General features: G+C 40.4%; 1 protein-coding gene across 1 annotated transcript in view; it reads left to right on the plus strand.

Moving 5' to 3' along the window:
- Positions 1 to 6,050: 6,050 nt before the first annotated feature.
- LOC124788908 (solute carrier family 22 member 7-like) overlaps positions 6,051 to 15,203 on the plus strand; it is a 185,993-nt gene continuing 176,840 nt past the window's right edge. The window contains exon 1 of the mRNA XM_047256191.1: positions 6,051 to 6,092. The gene's annotated coding sequence lies outside the window, so the exon portion shown is untranslated. The remainder of the gene's footprint in view (positions 6,093 to 15,203) is intronic.

The raw sequence follows: 15,203 nt of genomic DNA on the forward strand, positions 1-15,203 counted from the left end.
GTGGAGCGTGAGAGATAGTCCGCGCATTTGTGATGAAGGAGGGCAAGGAGATTAACGTCCCGTCGATAAGTAGGTCATTAGAGACGGAGCACGAGCTCGGATGGGTAAGCAAATGGAACCATCCCGGAATTTGCCTGAAGCGATTTAGGGGAATCACGGAAAAGCTAAATCAGGATAGCTGGACACGGGCTTGAACCGTTGTCCTCTCGAATGGGAGTCCAGTGTGCTCTACACTGTGCCACTTCACCTGGTCATTTGCTATGAACACTGTGTCTGCGTGTAACAGTGGTTAACGTGACTGCCTAGTACGTAGGAGATGCCGGGTTTGAGTTTCAGTCTGGCAAACATTTTCACTCATCAAAGTCCCGATCATTAGCTTCCGCCCTTTCCTTTCCTTTCTGCCCCCTGCCCCTTCAATTTACATAATATGTTTCATAGCTGCGGATTCTGCGTGGTGACTATTCTTTCGGACACGTCCGAAGGACAGACACCACACCTTCAAATTATATTCATTGCTACGAAAAAAGTACCACATTTGAATACTAACGTTCTATGCTGCGCTGTCACACTAGACTCGCATTCGGGAGGACGACGGTTCAATCCCGCGTCCGGCCATCCTGATTTAGGTTTTCCGTGATTTCCCTAAATCGCTATGGGCAAATGCCGGGATGGTTCCTTTGAAAGGGCACGGCCGACTTCCTTCTCTAATCCAGTGAGACCGATGACCTCGCTGTTTGGTCTCTTCCCGCAAACAACCCAACCCAACCCCAACTGCGCTCTCTCGAAACCTTGCTGCTTTCATGTGTAATTGTTACCATAGTAGATTGTCGGTACGAAGCGAAAACCCTGGGTTGTTAGCGCTGCGCAGTATGTCGAAATTCTTTCCCAACACTGCTGCTCTCCGTGCGCACGTTCTGTACTGCCCTGTCATTGTTTGACCGTGTTTTCAAGTAAATAATTGGTGTTGCGTAAGCTATTAAATTAAATGCTAACATCCCTGACAGAAATTGCAAGTTTATTAAAGAACTGCAGGGAAAGTATTTCTGTTTCAGACGTAGGGGGGATGAATTTGAAGACGAGTATAGAGTCTAGAACATAATTTTAAGGCCGTTAGTTGCAAAGAATTCTACGGCTATCTGATGAATGATAACAACTGGTAAGAAGCGACGATTGCTCATAACAATGCTCACAAATTTGTGACCCCTTTCATGCTTATGGAATTGCAACCTTGAACGTAAACAGTATTCGAAATTCACTTCAGTAGCCTTAAAGATTTTTTATGTCGCCGATATCGACTTTGCCTTATTTCAAGAAGTAAAAGACATCGAATTAAATGACATAAATGGGTTTAATGCAATGTTAACTCTGGACATGGAAGTGTACTAGGGACAGCGATGCTAACGAAAGGAGGAACTGTCGTTAACGGCACTGAAACTCTTCCTAATAGTAGAGGGATTGCTTGCACATTCTATAACACGAGAATCATCACTATTTAGGCACCGTCAGGAAGCAGCAATCGATGCAGTAGAGCAGAGTGTTTCAAACACGAAATTGCTCCACTGTTCGGTGTCCACCATGGCAACATCATAACTGCGGAGGACTTTAACTGTGTTTTTAAATCCCAAAGATCAAGTCCCCAATTTTATCACGTCCACAGTATTAGCATAGATAGTGAAAGAGTTTAGACTATCTGACACATGGAAGCTTAAAACGGGTGAAGCACCTGGCTTTACTTTCATTACGAACACTTCAGCGAGATGTGTAGACAGGATCTACATCTTAAGCACCTTGAAAAACAGAGTACTGCAGACGGAACTGTGGCCTACAAGCTTTTCCAACCATGCTGCATATATAATGACATTAAATATAAAAGCCAGAAAACCCATCGAGCAGCGGGAGAATGTGAGAGGAAGTTTACCACTTATAACTCTGCTTTGTCATTGTGGCTTCAATATTTCAAACCGAAACCACGGAAACCGTTAATGGATTATTCGCACGGATAAAGTTTCTGGTATAAGAGAGCTGTTGAAATTTAATACCAGTGTCTGAGGGATCTCCATAAACCAGATGCATCGGCAATTGGGAACTATATCCATATCGAGAAAAATAAAAGCAAAAATATTGTCTTGAAGCGCAGACAATTAGCAGAACACAAGTTCTGTCGAGAAGGCAGGACGCGGTTTTCGAAACATCAGTTTTTCACGTTGCACGCGAAAAGAAGAGGGGCCAAGAGAAAATTTTTATGGAACTCCAAACGAATGAAGGAGCCGTTTTAATCAACCAACTGGAAATTAGAAAAGAAATATACAGACATTTTGCACAACTTATGTCCCCCATTGCTACTGATAACGAGGCACCGGCAGAACCGTTAACTAATATTCAAAGGAAACTCAGTATTACAACATCCCACGGTATTATAGAGAAGATCTATGAAGACGATATACATGCTGCAATATCATTTAGTCCGAAAAGCAAATCACTTGGTCCAGGTGGCGTGCCTTCAGCGTTTTACCAGATTTTCCATGCACAATTGATACCTAAATTATTACAAATATGGAAGGAGCGGTTGTGCTCATTTTGAAAAACCCACACAGTAGGTCTCTCAGAAGCTGCGACCCATCACACTGCTTAACAGTGGCTACAAAATAATGGCCCGCATCCTTGCACAAATGACCAAGAGGGTAATACATGACATCACCGGAGCCTATCAAACTGGTATGGACAGATCAATCCTCCACATCGCGTGTAATTATAGAGACACTATAGCTACAGCAAGCGTCCTTGACCATAGATGTGCAATAATGTCATTAGATTTTGAAAACGCTTTTGACATGATCAACTGCCAGTACCTGCTAGAGACAATGAGTACCATGGGCTTTCTACTACGGTTGCTCAACGTGATACATTGACTATTAGAGAACGGGTCATCAAGAATTATGATTAACGGTCAGTTATCAAGGAGTTTTGATTTTAGTAGTTAGGTGAGGCTGGCCATTGTCGCTGGCCTTGTTTTCCATCGCTATTGATCCTTTGCTCGTCACTCTGCAGCAAAAGCTTCGAGGATTACACATACATAGCCAAAACATTGTCTGTAAGGCATGCGCCGACGATGTAGGTCTTGTAGTAATAAACGGAGACGACATACAGCTCGCACTACAAATTATACGCAGATACGAACTGGCATCAGGTGCAAAACTGAACAAAATAAAATCAGGTATAATGAATGTAGGACGAGGATTTCCCACGCAAAACACCGGGAAAGTAAAAGTGGTCTCCCACATGCATACGTTAGGCATTGAGTATAGGTATAACAAACTGTGGACAAAGTTGCCCACTAGTTTAACGACCCATTTACTGTATGAGATCACTGCTGTTAATCTGTACCCGCCCACAGATGTGCAGCACATTCCAAACGGTTTTTATCATTTTAAGGTTTTTTAATAGAATTTAGTTATATCCAACTGAAACTCACCGCTAAAAGTATGACAACAGTGAAAGATGTACATCAGAAATTAAGAGAAGATAAGAACAGAAATATGACAGAACTGAAAAATCCACATTACGACTCGTAGGAGATTTGGAGAAACAGTAGCCACCAGAATTTACCTTCGGATGTGAAAGCGATATGTACAAGGCTGTCAACAGAAATCTACCTACCAACTCTAAACTTCACGCCATCCACGAAACAGAGTCCCCACTGTTCGCATCTCGAGGGTTAATGAATACTGAGGAGCACAGATTAGTGTGCGTTAAAGTACAGGACATGTGGCAAACAATTAGGCAGTAATTAGCTTGCACGTGCAGGGTAACACCAAACAGTATCACATGAGTGGACTTTTTTTATACCCAGAAGGAGTGGCATACCCGAACACGGAAAGAAATGTCGTCTATTGGCTCAAGGGACATTCAGTCATTACATCCTGATACCAAATGTAAGGAAGAATTTTGGCTATATCATACCGCGCAGCATCACAAATAATCCAAGATAAAAACATGTAGAGAGACATAAGAAAATTTTCTGAAATATGCAGTTATGTAAGGTTGAATCACCATTTGTGTCGCAGTATGGAACAGTGTGTTTTTCGTTTACTTGTTATTTATTTTTCCCCATTGATTCAGACAGTAGTAATATTCAGACACTACAGAAAACTTTCTTCAAAGGCGTATTCCTTTTGTCGCAGAGCAGATAACAGTATCGTCTTATACGCTATCGCTTACATTGCTTCCTAGGCTATTACAGAATTCCGGATGGTATTTGCCGTAGAAGCAACCAAAACACAAAATCGTGGAGAAACACGCATATGAAAGCTATTGCATTGCTGACACACGAATTTTTCAGAAGCGACAATGGGAAACACAGTTCGTTTGGATTCTAAAAGATTGTTCTTTCGTCGATTAGCTTCGACGCGAACCACGCATGGATCATTCCTGTGAAAACAGATGCACCAAACGGATGCAGAATTAAATAATGTATTTTTATGAAATGTCCTCCCGAAGTGGTTTCTCTATCAGCTTTTAGCAGGTTGGGAACATTTGGAATATTTTTCGTAAATATTTTAACCTTCCTGTAAAAACAAACATCACAGGATTGGCAAAATGGAATACATTTGGATGAGAATTTTTACGGTATAGATACACGCATTCCTGTCATATACAAAGATTTGATGGTAAAGTGTCTGATCAGTCTAACCTCCCTAGCAGTCAAGCGAACATTATCCAAATTGCGAAACACAAACGGAATACTCATCTGAAGAAAATTTGATGTAATGATTGATATATTAATCGAATTACTACAGGGAAAATGAATAATTTTGCCTAATGTACACCATTTAATAATAATTTGAACGATGAAAATGAAAAAAAGTCACAAACACGGGTAGTATTTGAACCTGTACCGTCAGCGTGAGAGCAGTGAGTCTTAGGCCGCTGAGCTACTTTCGCTTGTTTGAAAACATGATGCATGATAACATTAAAGGTATAGCAGGAACACTCAAGATTTCAACATCGATTTTCACGGAAACTTCCAGCCGTCGTATGAAAAACAGCTAGCCAGAGACTCAGAATAGGTGCCTCCGCAACATACCTAAGACTCATCAAAATCTGTGATTAACACGTCTATCATGTGTGAAATGACATAAGACAGTGCGAAGAGTCCATACCAAATCACGTTATACAAAAACATGGAGAATCTATATTTAATAGGCCTGTGGTTTATTTAAAAGAATTGTGAATCCCCACGTATTTCTCTGCGAATATATGATGTCGAAGGAATAGTGTGCGAGTACTGTTCTCAAGCAAAAGTGCCGATCAACGTTTAATTGTCACTAGACCAACACGTTCGGGACGCAGTTGCCATTCTGGACAAGACTTGCGGTCGCCATGTGGAGGCTAACAAGCACAAAACACATATTGCCAGCAAGCAAGGAGGAATAAATTTCACAATGTTCTACTATGTCTGTGACTGCGTCTTAATAATATGATAAAACTACCGACGTTTCTTCCACTATTTCAAGCAGCCTTAATCAGAGTGGCTGCAAAAGTAACCGAAATGTCGGTATTTTTATCGTATTATAATTACGCGCGCACAGACACAGTAGAACCTTATTGAAATGAACTCCGGACGTGTAAAGCGTAAATTCATATTAGAAGGAAAACAATGCGGATAATTGGGAATCAATACCTTGGAGATTACAAGGCCACTAAAGGTAGAGGATAGGACAAGGACACGGAAAAAATGCGTTTTCGTGAAATTCACGTAAACAGCTGTGGAACGGCAATTTTAAATAACTACTTATCGAGCTCCCTTACCACAGCCCCTTCCCGCTCGGCAACATCCAAGATGGCGCCATCATGGCAGAATGGGGTTATGGCGTAACACGTATCAAAGCGGGAATGTGGCATTGGAAGCTGCGTCGTATGACGTCGTAGAGCCGCTTGCATGCTGAAGAACATAAGCAGTACGTGAGAATACACGCCGCAGTTAATCGCTGTTATGACGTGAAGACCTCGGCGAGAAACCCCGAGCTATATTGCGGCCCTGGAGTGTAGCTAGACTGCAAGCACTGGAGCTATATCGCAGACACATCTTACCTGTAAGTGTTGGGTGTTCTTTCTGTTTAGCGTAATAGGACAGGAGATCGTAAGTAAGTGAAAGAAAAAACCGCTGACAATATTGTAGTCGTGTGGATCCGTTCCAGCAAGATTGAATTATGTTAGAGCTTTGTTACGTAAACAAAATAGTTTTTCTTATATTTCTGTCTCATGTTGGCCACTTTTCGATGCAGCGTGTAATATTTAATGTTTGAAATTTATTCTGCTTGTATATCTGCACTTTGCAAAATATTTGTCAAAGGATTGTTTCGAAACTGAACCAAATATTTAACTCCCGTTACCTTCAGAAATGGAGAGTGGAAAAAAAAATTACTGCTCGTATTACAATATGGGCATCTTTCATCATCTGTCCATTTGCCAAGACAGCTTGAGCAGCACTGATGTTACTTTCCCGTCGGTCAAATAAGCCTTTAGCGTTGCCAGACTTACTAAAACTCTTGATCTTTCTTGGTGGTTAAACAGTCTAACTTGCACGGACCCTAAACACGCGAACCGAATTCTGACGGGGGACTGTACAAGAGTGTTATTAAGTACGTTAGTATGAGTAAGGTAGTTTCGTACAATCCTCTCCGCGCCTACCATTTTCTATGCATATGTAGATACTAGGTACTCTTTTCACTGCACATAACCACATCGCGTTGTTTCTAGGTATTTTTATGACATGAGTATGTCCAGCGTTCTTTGTTCTTACAGAAATATAAAGCAACAAATTTAATTCACTGATACGAAATCATTGAATACAAGGTGGATGAAATAAGTTATGATGCAGTGACGTGAAATAAGTGACATCTGTTCAAATATTCTGATTCTTCTAAGTAATAAATACTTTAAAAAAATTGCATACCGGGAATCCAACCAGTCGTGTTATTCTACGCATCCCTTCGAAATAATATTCAGGAGTTTAAGGAGAAAACACATAGCCGCATTAGTGATCATTTTTCTCTCTGGCTAGCTGGAGACGAAATGACCAACAAACCAACTGTTGTAAAAGGTGTTTGTTTTTGTAACCGAAATTTACTTTGTAATAACTGTTATTCGTTGACACACCATCATATGGTTAATTTAAACTCTTTTTATAGTATTCATAAGTGATAGGAGTAAATATAATTGATAATATTGTTTTTTCAGCCGTGGAGACGAGATAGAATGGTGGTTAACTCTGTAACACTAAAGGGGGGGGGGGGCAACCGATCGTAAATTTTACTAGACCATATTTTATTAAGAGGTCGTCATAATTTATAGTTTATGCACTGTAACAATTATAAGTTCTTGAGTGGTATGTCACATATAAAGAAGTGCAAAAGTCCTGTTTTACACCTTATACCAGTGGTTCTCAAACATTTTGAGCTTCGGGCGCAGTTAAAAGGCCGCAAATAATTGTGGGTGCACCACATACACATTACTGAGGAATATTTTACAACAGTTAATACAGGCAATAAACACCGTGATAAAATAAAAATTGTCATTTTATCTTGAATTTCGCGTCCAGACTACAGAAAATGCAACTTATATTAATGAAAAACATACATTACAATGTGAACAAATTATTTTTGTATAAAAAATGATTCATGAAGCTCGATAGTCACCAAAATGCGACGGCCGAGCGCCATGTTGCCTCCTATCCTGCCAAGACGAAAGGCAAGAGAAACTTAAGTGAAACGTATTGAAATGAAATAATGCAATAAAACTAACGATTAATTCAAGTTATAGAGAAAAGTAAAAATGCAATACAAACGAAACGTCTACTCTTTCTAGTGTTTATGAAAAACATGAGCCAGATGCTTCCTCGCGATTTCTTCAATATTTGGAGATATATCTGAAAGACATTCTCATTTCTTAGTCAATACATTGAAGAATTCCTCTCTTTTTACATTTGTGTTGAGGGCAGAAAATCGTAATTCACATAAATATGACGTCGAAAATTGACGTAAAATGCTCAAAGACGTTTTAGATATCGTCACATATCCAAAAGGCTTAGAGAGAGAATTCCTTATGCTTTATCGTCAGTCTACGATCAGTAGATATAGCTGCCAGTTCTTCTGTTAATGTTAAGCCGAAATCACCTGAAGTTTCCATGAAAGGGTTTCGAATCCAATCGTACTGTTCATCGTCGTGGGATGGTAAATATGAACTCAGTTTCTCTTCTGAACTTATTAAATGATCTACTACTATTGCAAGTATTTCATTTATGTACGTGCTCCCTGCCAACGGGAACATTTCCAAGTTACCTTGAACAACTTTTCTTTTCCATGATTGTAGTGTTCTGTGAAACGCTTTAATTTTGTTGGTGGATATGAGCATATTTTCTTCTTTTCCTTGCAATGTAGCAATCAAAATAATAAATTGCTGAAATATATCGGCCAAATACTGCAATCTTGCAATCCAAAATTCACTCCGAAGGAGGGTGCAAAATGTAAATGTTTCATTTCTACGAAAAACACGAGAAATTCTCGTCGTAGCTCATGCACACGGGTAAGTACTTCTTCCTCGACAAACACCTGACTTCTGTGCGTAAAAGCAACAGTCTGTGTTCTGACTCTATATCGATACAAAGTTTTTCGGATAAACGGGGTCTGACAGGTCTTTATTTAGTAAAATTTACCATCTGAACAACTTGATCGACGACTGCTTTCAATTTTTCTCCCAATGTTTTTGCTTTAAGGCCTCCACATGAAGAAAGCACTGAGTTACGGTAACATCTTTTTTTTTTTTTTTCTAAAGAAGTAAGGTCTTTAACACAGCCTACCACTGGAGGGGCGCCATCTGTACAAATGCCTACACACGACTTCATGTTAACTACCATTTATTAAGATAATAATTTAAAATGTTGAAAACATCCTCACTTTTAGTACACACACTTATTCTTTAAAAAAAAAAGAAAAGAAACTGATTTACTATTTGATCTTGATTAATGAAACGGAACGGAACGGATTGCCTGGTAACGTCTGTTGATTCATCAACTTGCAATGCAAAGTTTGAGTGCTTGAGTTTATTATTGCATACATTTTTCTCAATATCAGTAGACATTTCTATAATGCTCCTGTGAATTGTATCAGTCGAGAAAGGAATTTTGCTAATTTTCATGGCTGCTTCATTACCTAGAATCGTCATGATCATTTTTTTGCAAGCAGGCAAAATAAGTGACTCACCAATACCAGGTAGTATGAGCTCTCATACTCTTTGCTATTAGTTCAGAGACTTGGTAGGAAGCAGACAGACATTACACTTTTAAAAGAATTTTCTGCCCTTGTTTGCTGTTCAGCCGATCTCTTGAAATAGCTTACAGGTTTATCTCGAAAATGTGACTGCATTGATTTACAACGTTACTCAGTTTACTAGGAAGCAGAGATTCATTTGCCATTTTATCCCTACATACTAAGCATAGTGGGGAAGGATAATATTCACTCCCAGTCCAAGTGAAACCATAGCTTAAGTAGCTGTCACTGTACTTACGAGTAGACCGCTGTTCCACTTTTTCACTTGCACTTAGCTGTTGTTTACTTCCAAAATCGGATTCTTCGACGGCATGCTGAATTTTCAGAACTCTTCCCATTTTATTCTATTGTATTTTGCGTGTAAGATTCACTTCTAGCGCTTTGGAAATAAGCAGTACGCTGTAGACAAAACACAAGCCCCACATGCGCTAACACCACCTCACTGACATATCACCCGAAAGCTCTGCGATAACGTCAAGCGCACAACAATGGAAACGCGTTTTCTTTCTGGGCCTGAATTTTTGTGCCTCCATGGGTTAACTGTGCTGCCAACGACAATTTTCAAGTTCCGTTAAAATGCTGGAAATTCTATCATGAATCCACTGGATCCTAAACCGCAGTGGAAATGACGCTCAGAAGTAGCAAGGCTTCATGAATGACGACGATCATGTTCACGTGTGCTACTCATCTGTAGCAAAGAACATGAAGTGAAATTCTTTTAATCACGGACAGCTCGATGTCAAACAATAAACAGCACTCATAGATAATTTCCTCTTCCAGTCTATCTTTTCAATAATATTTTATTGACAACAGAAAGGTATCCCTTTTCAACACAATATTCAAAAATGATTGGTTGCGGATGTTATTTATAATTTTTTGATGCACTGTCGCGGTAATGGCCAATAATAATAATAATAATAATAATAATAATAATAATAATAATAATATGTAATCCACTTCCTAAGTGCAGTTGCAGCGCCACTCAGAGTTAGGTGGGACAGGCTCGCAATCATCGGGAGTGACACGAAACCTTCCGAATTCTATGGACAAGTTGTAATCACATGCATAGCTCACAAGTCTCAACTTCAGCCTGGCTACTATCATAAAAGAAAAATGTCCATTGGCAAATCAATTGCGAAACAAAAGCACGACACGACCAGGTAATATCCGTAAGAGTTTCCGTCGGAAAAATCCGTCAGTCATCAAATATTTTTTCACCGTTTTATCCTGATTCTGCACGTTTGGATCTGACCAGAAATCCATTAACGCTTGACAACACTGTGAATTAACTCTGTTTATTTACAAACTTTAAGAGCGACACAAGTGTCATACCGTTTGGTTAAGGAGAAGGCACGGAACGAGGCTTGCGAAAATAATTTTCACGGCGTCTACAGGGCGAAGGGTGGTGAGAGGGAGAGATGGTAAGGAAAATTTCACGACCAGTACTAGTCATCCACGGATACATGTATGCCTGATACCGACCAGTGACTCAGATAGTTATATTTTACCCACAAAAGTACAAAGGGTTCGCTAAAAGCACATAATTTATATCAAAAATTGTGAAATTAAGGTAATGAAGTTGAAATACAGTTCTTGTGCAAGGAGTTGAAGAAGCATATGAGACATGTATTAATTATGAATGACCATAAAGCATTATGTTGTAAGAAATTTGCAGTCCATGGTTGCAGTCTTGGACTGCAAGTTTTTTACAACACATAAGTTACTGTGTCGGCCACACCAAACTTTACTACGGAAAAAGTATTACATTCATAAATACAGTTACAATGATTTTTAATTGAATTAATCACTCCCACCCCTGCATATTATGATTGTAGCAATGTGACAATTATCTGACCACTCTTTCTCCAGATCGCAGCATTCTGCCACCCGTATACGTAGTTTTCTCGCCCCTCTGCGAATTAGTTTCCCTAGAATTCCTTACACTTCTCGGTGATGTAAGGGATGACCTCGATAGGCCAGTAATGGCTTTATAGTTCAAATGGCTCTAAGCACTATGGGACTTAACCCCTGAGGTCATCAATCCCCTAGATTTTTTTTTTTTTTTTTTTTTTTCTTTTGTCATCAGTCTACTGACTGGTTTGATCCAGCCCGCCACGAATTCCTTTCCTGTGCTAACCTCTTCATCTCAGAGTAGCACTTGCAATCTACGTTCTCAATTATTTGCTTGACGTATTCCAATCTCTGTCTTCCTCTACAGTTTTTGCCCTCTACAGCTCCCTCTAGTACCATGGAAGTCATTCCCTCATGTCTTAGCAGATGTCCAATCATCCTGTCCCTTCTCCTTATCAGTGTTTTCCACATATTCCTTTCCTCTCCGATTCTCCGTAGAACCTCCTCATTCCTCACCTTATCAGTCCACCTAATTTTCAACATTCGTCTATAGCACCACATCTCAACTGCTTCGATTCTCTTCTGTTCCGGTTTTCCCACAGTCCATGTTTCACTACCATACAATGCTGTACTCCAGACGTACATCCTCAGAAATCTCAGAAATTTCTTCCTCAAATTAAGGCCGGTATTTGATATTATTAGACTTCTCTTGGGCAGAAATGCCTTTTTTGCCATAGCGAGTCTGCTTTTGATGTCCTCCTTGCTCCGTCCGTCATTGGTTATTTTACTGCCTAGGCAGCAGAATTCTTTAACTTCATTGACTTCGTGACCATCAATCCTGATAAGTTTCTCGCTGTTCTCATTTTTACTACTTCTCATTACCTTCGTCTTTCTCCGATTTACTCTCAAACCATACTGTGTACTCATTAGACTGTTCATTCCGTTCAGCAAATCATTTAATTCTTCTTCACTTTCACCCAGGATAGCAATGTCATCAGCGAAACGTATCGTTGATATCCTTTCACCTTGTATTTTAATTCCACTCCTGAACCTTTCTGTTGTTTCCATCATTGCTTCCTCGATGTACAGATTGAAGAGTAGGGGCGAAAGGCTACAGCCTTATCTTACACCCTTCTTAATACGAGCACTTTGTTCTTGATCGTCCACTCTTATTATTCCCTCTTGGTTGTTGTACATATTGTATATGACCCGTCTCTCTCTACAGCTTACCCCTACTTTTTTCAGAATCTCGAACAGCTTGCACCATTTTATATTGTCGAACGCTTTTTCCAGGTCGACAAATCCTGTGAAAGTGTCTTGATTTTTCTGTAGCCTTGCTTCCATTATTAGCCGCAACGTCAGAATTGCCTCTCTCGTCCCTTTACTTTTCCTAAAGCCAAACTGATCGTCACCTAGCGCACTCTCAATTTTCTTTTCCATTCTTCTGTATATTATTCTTGTAAGCAGCTTCGATGCATGAGCTGTTAAGCTGATTGTGCGATAATTCTCGCACTTGTCAGCTCTTGCCGTCTTCGGAATTGTGTGGATGATGCTTTTCCGAAAGTCAGATGATATATCACCAGACTCATATATTCTACACACCAACGTGAATAGGCGTTTTGTTGCCACTTCCCCCAATGATTTTAGAAATTCTGATGGAATGTTATCTATCCCTTCTGCCTTATTTGACCGTAAGTCCTCCAAAGCTCTTTTAAATTCCGATTCTAATACTGGATCCCCTATCTCTTTTAAATCGACTCCTGTTTCTTCTTCTATCATATCAGACAAATCTTCACCCTCATAGAGGCTTTCAAAGTATTCTTTCCACCTATCTGCTCTCTCCTCTGCATTTAACAGTGGAATTCCCGTTGCACTCTTAATGTTACCACCGTTGCTTTTAATGTCACCAAAGGTTGTTTTGACTTTCCTGTATGCTGAGTCTGTCCTTCCGACAATCATATCTTTTTCGATGTCTTCACATTTTTCCTGCAGCCATTTCGTCTTAGCTTCCCTGCACTTCCTATTTATTTCATTCCTCAGCGACTTGTATTTCTGTATTCCTGATTTTCCCGGAACATGTTTGTACTTCCTCCTTTCATCAATCAACTGAAGTATTTCTTCTGTTACCCATGGTTTCTTCGCAGCTACCTTCTTTGTACCTATGTTTTCCTTCCCAACTTCTGTAATGGCCCTTTTTAGAGATGTCCATTCCTCTTCAACTGTACTGCCTACTGCGCTATTCCTTATTGCTGTATCTATAGCGTTAGAGAACTTCAAACGTATCTCGTCATTCCTTAGTACTTCCGTACTTTGCGTATTGATTCTTCCTGACTAATGTCTTGCACTTCAGCCTACTCTTCATCACTACTATATTGTGATCTGAGTATATCTGCTGCTGGGTACGCCTTACAGTCCAGTATCTGATTTCGGAATCTCTTTCTGACCATGATGTAATCTAATTGAAATCTTCCCGTATCTCCCGGCCTTTTCCAAGTATACCTCCTCCTCTTGTGATTCTTGAACAGGGTATTCGCTATTACTAGCTGAAACTTGTTACAGAACTCAATTAGTCTTTCTCCTCTTTCATTCCTTGTCCCAAGCCCATATTGTCCTGTAACCTTTTCTTTTACTCCTTCCCCTACAACTGCATTCCAGTCGCCCATGACTATTAGATTTTCCTCCCCCCTTTACATACTGCATTACCCTTTCAATATCCTCATACACTTTCTATATCTGTTCATCTTCAGCTTGCGACGTCGGCATGTATACCTGAACTATCGTTGTCGGTGTTGGTCTGCTGTCGATTCTGATTAGAACAACCCGGTCACTGAACTGTTCACAATAACACACCCTCTGCCCTACCTTCCTATTCATAACGAATCCTACACCTGCTACACCATTTTCTGCTGCTGTTGATATTACCCGATACTCATCTGACCAGAAATCCTTGTCTTCCTTCCACTTCACTTCACTGACCCCTACTATATCTAGATTGAGCCTTTGCATTTCCCTTTTCAGATTTTCTAGTTTCCCTACCACGTTCAAGCTTCTGACATTCCACGCCCCGACTCGTAGAACTACTTAAACCTAACTAACCTAAGGAAAGCACACAACAACCAGTCATCACGAGGCAGAGAAAATCCCTGACCCCGCCGGGAATCGAACCCGGTAACCCGGGCGTGGGAAGCGAGAACGCTACCGCACGACCACGAGCTGCGGACGCCAGTTCCCAAAGAGCCGCTACTGTTAGATAGCTAAAATAAGCAGCAATGGAAGAGAGAATACAGTCGGCATGAAACATTCCGAATACTGTCTACTCTACAAGCAGAATAAGCCACCCTGTTTCCTTAACCAAACTGAACTGTTCGACAAAACTTAAGCACTCGTTCCGTGTTATACCTGTCGTGAAATGGATAAAATCTAGTAGCTATATGTTTTTATATTTGTCCACATGGTTTCATAAAATACTACAGGGCGCACCGTTAAGTGTCCTACGGCGCACCGGTGCGCCCTGGCGCACACTTTGGGAACCACTGCCTTATACTGACAATACCAGATTGGCGGGAACCGCGAATAGGTAGTATCTGCAATAAATCGTTAATTTTGCAGAATGTTAGTAGACAGATTCCCCGCAATAAGCTAGTGATCAGTTTTAGTCCCGGTCTGTCGCAACACATCCATAAAAATATGTAGCAGTTCTAGCGAAGTGCTGTTCCTGCCTAGGTTAGCTGCGTAGTGACGCCCTGTGTGTTGATGGAAAACGGAACGCAAAATAGGGCTTTGTACGGAGAACAGCCACTACAGAATGAGACGCGTTAGGTCTTAGGCACTAATAAAGCCCCTCCCTCCTTCCCCCGGTCACCTTTCTAGGCTTTTAGGCACACGCTATTAGGTCGATAGGTTTTGAAAATGGCACACGCATGCTGGTCTAAAGTAAGGAGAGAAACTGAATTAATTGATAAGCAGAATGCAATACGCATACGCTCGTAACAGGTGAGATTTACGCAATATATTCCATAGAAATAA

Source organism: Schistocerca piceifrons, chromosome 3, assembly GCF_021461385.2.
Source record: "Schistocerca piceifrons isolate TAMUIC-IGC-003096 chromosome 3, iqSchPice1.1, whole genome shotgun sequence".
Taxonomy (NCBI): domain Eukaryota; kingdom Metazoa; phylum Arthropoda; class Insecta; order Orthoptera; family Acrididae; genus Schistocerca; species Schistocerca piceifrons.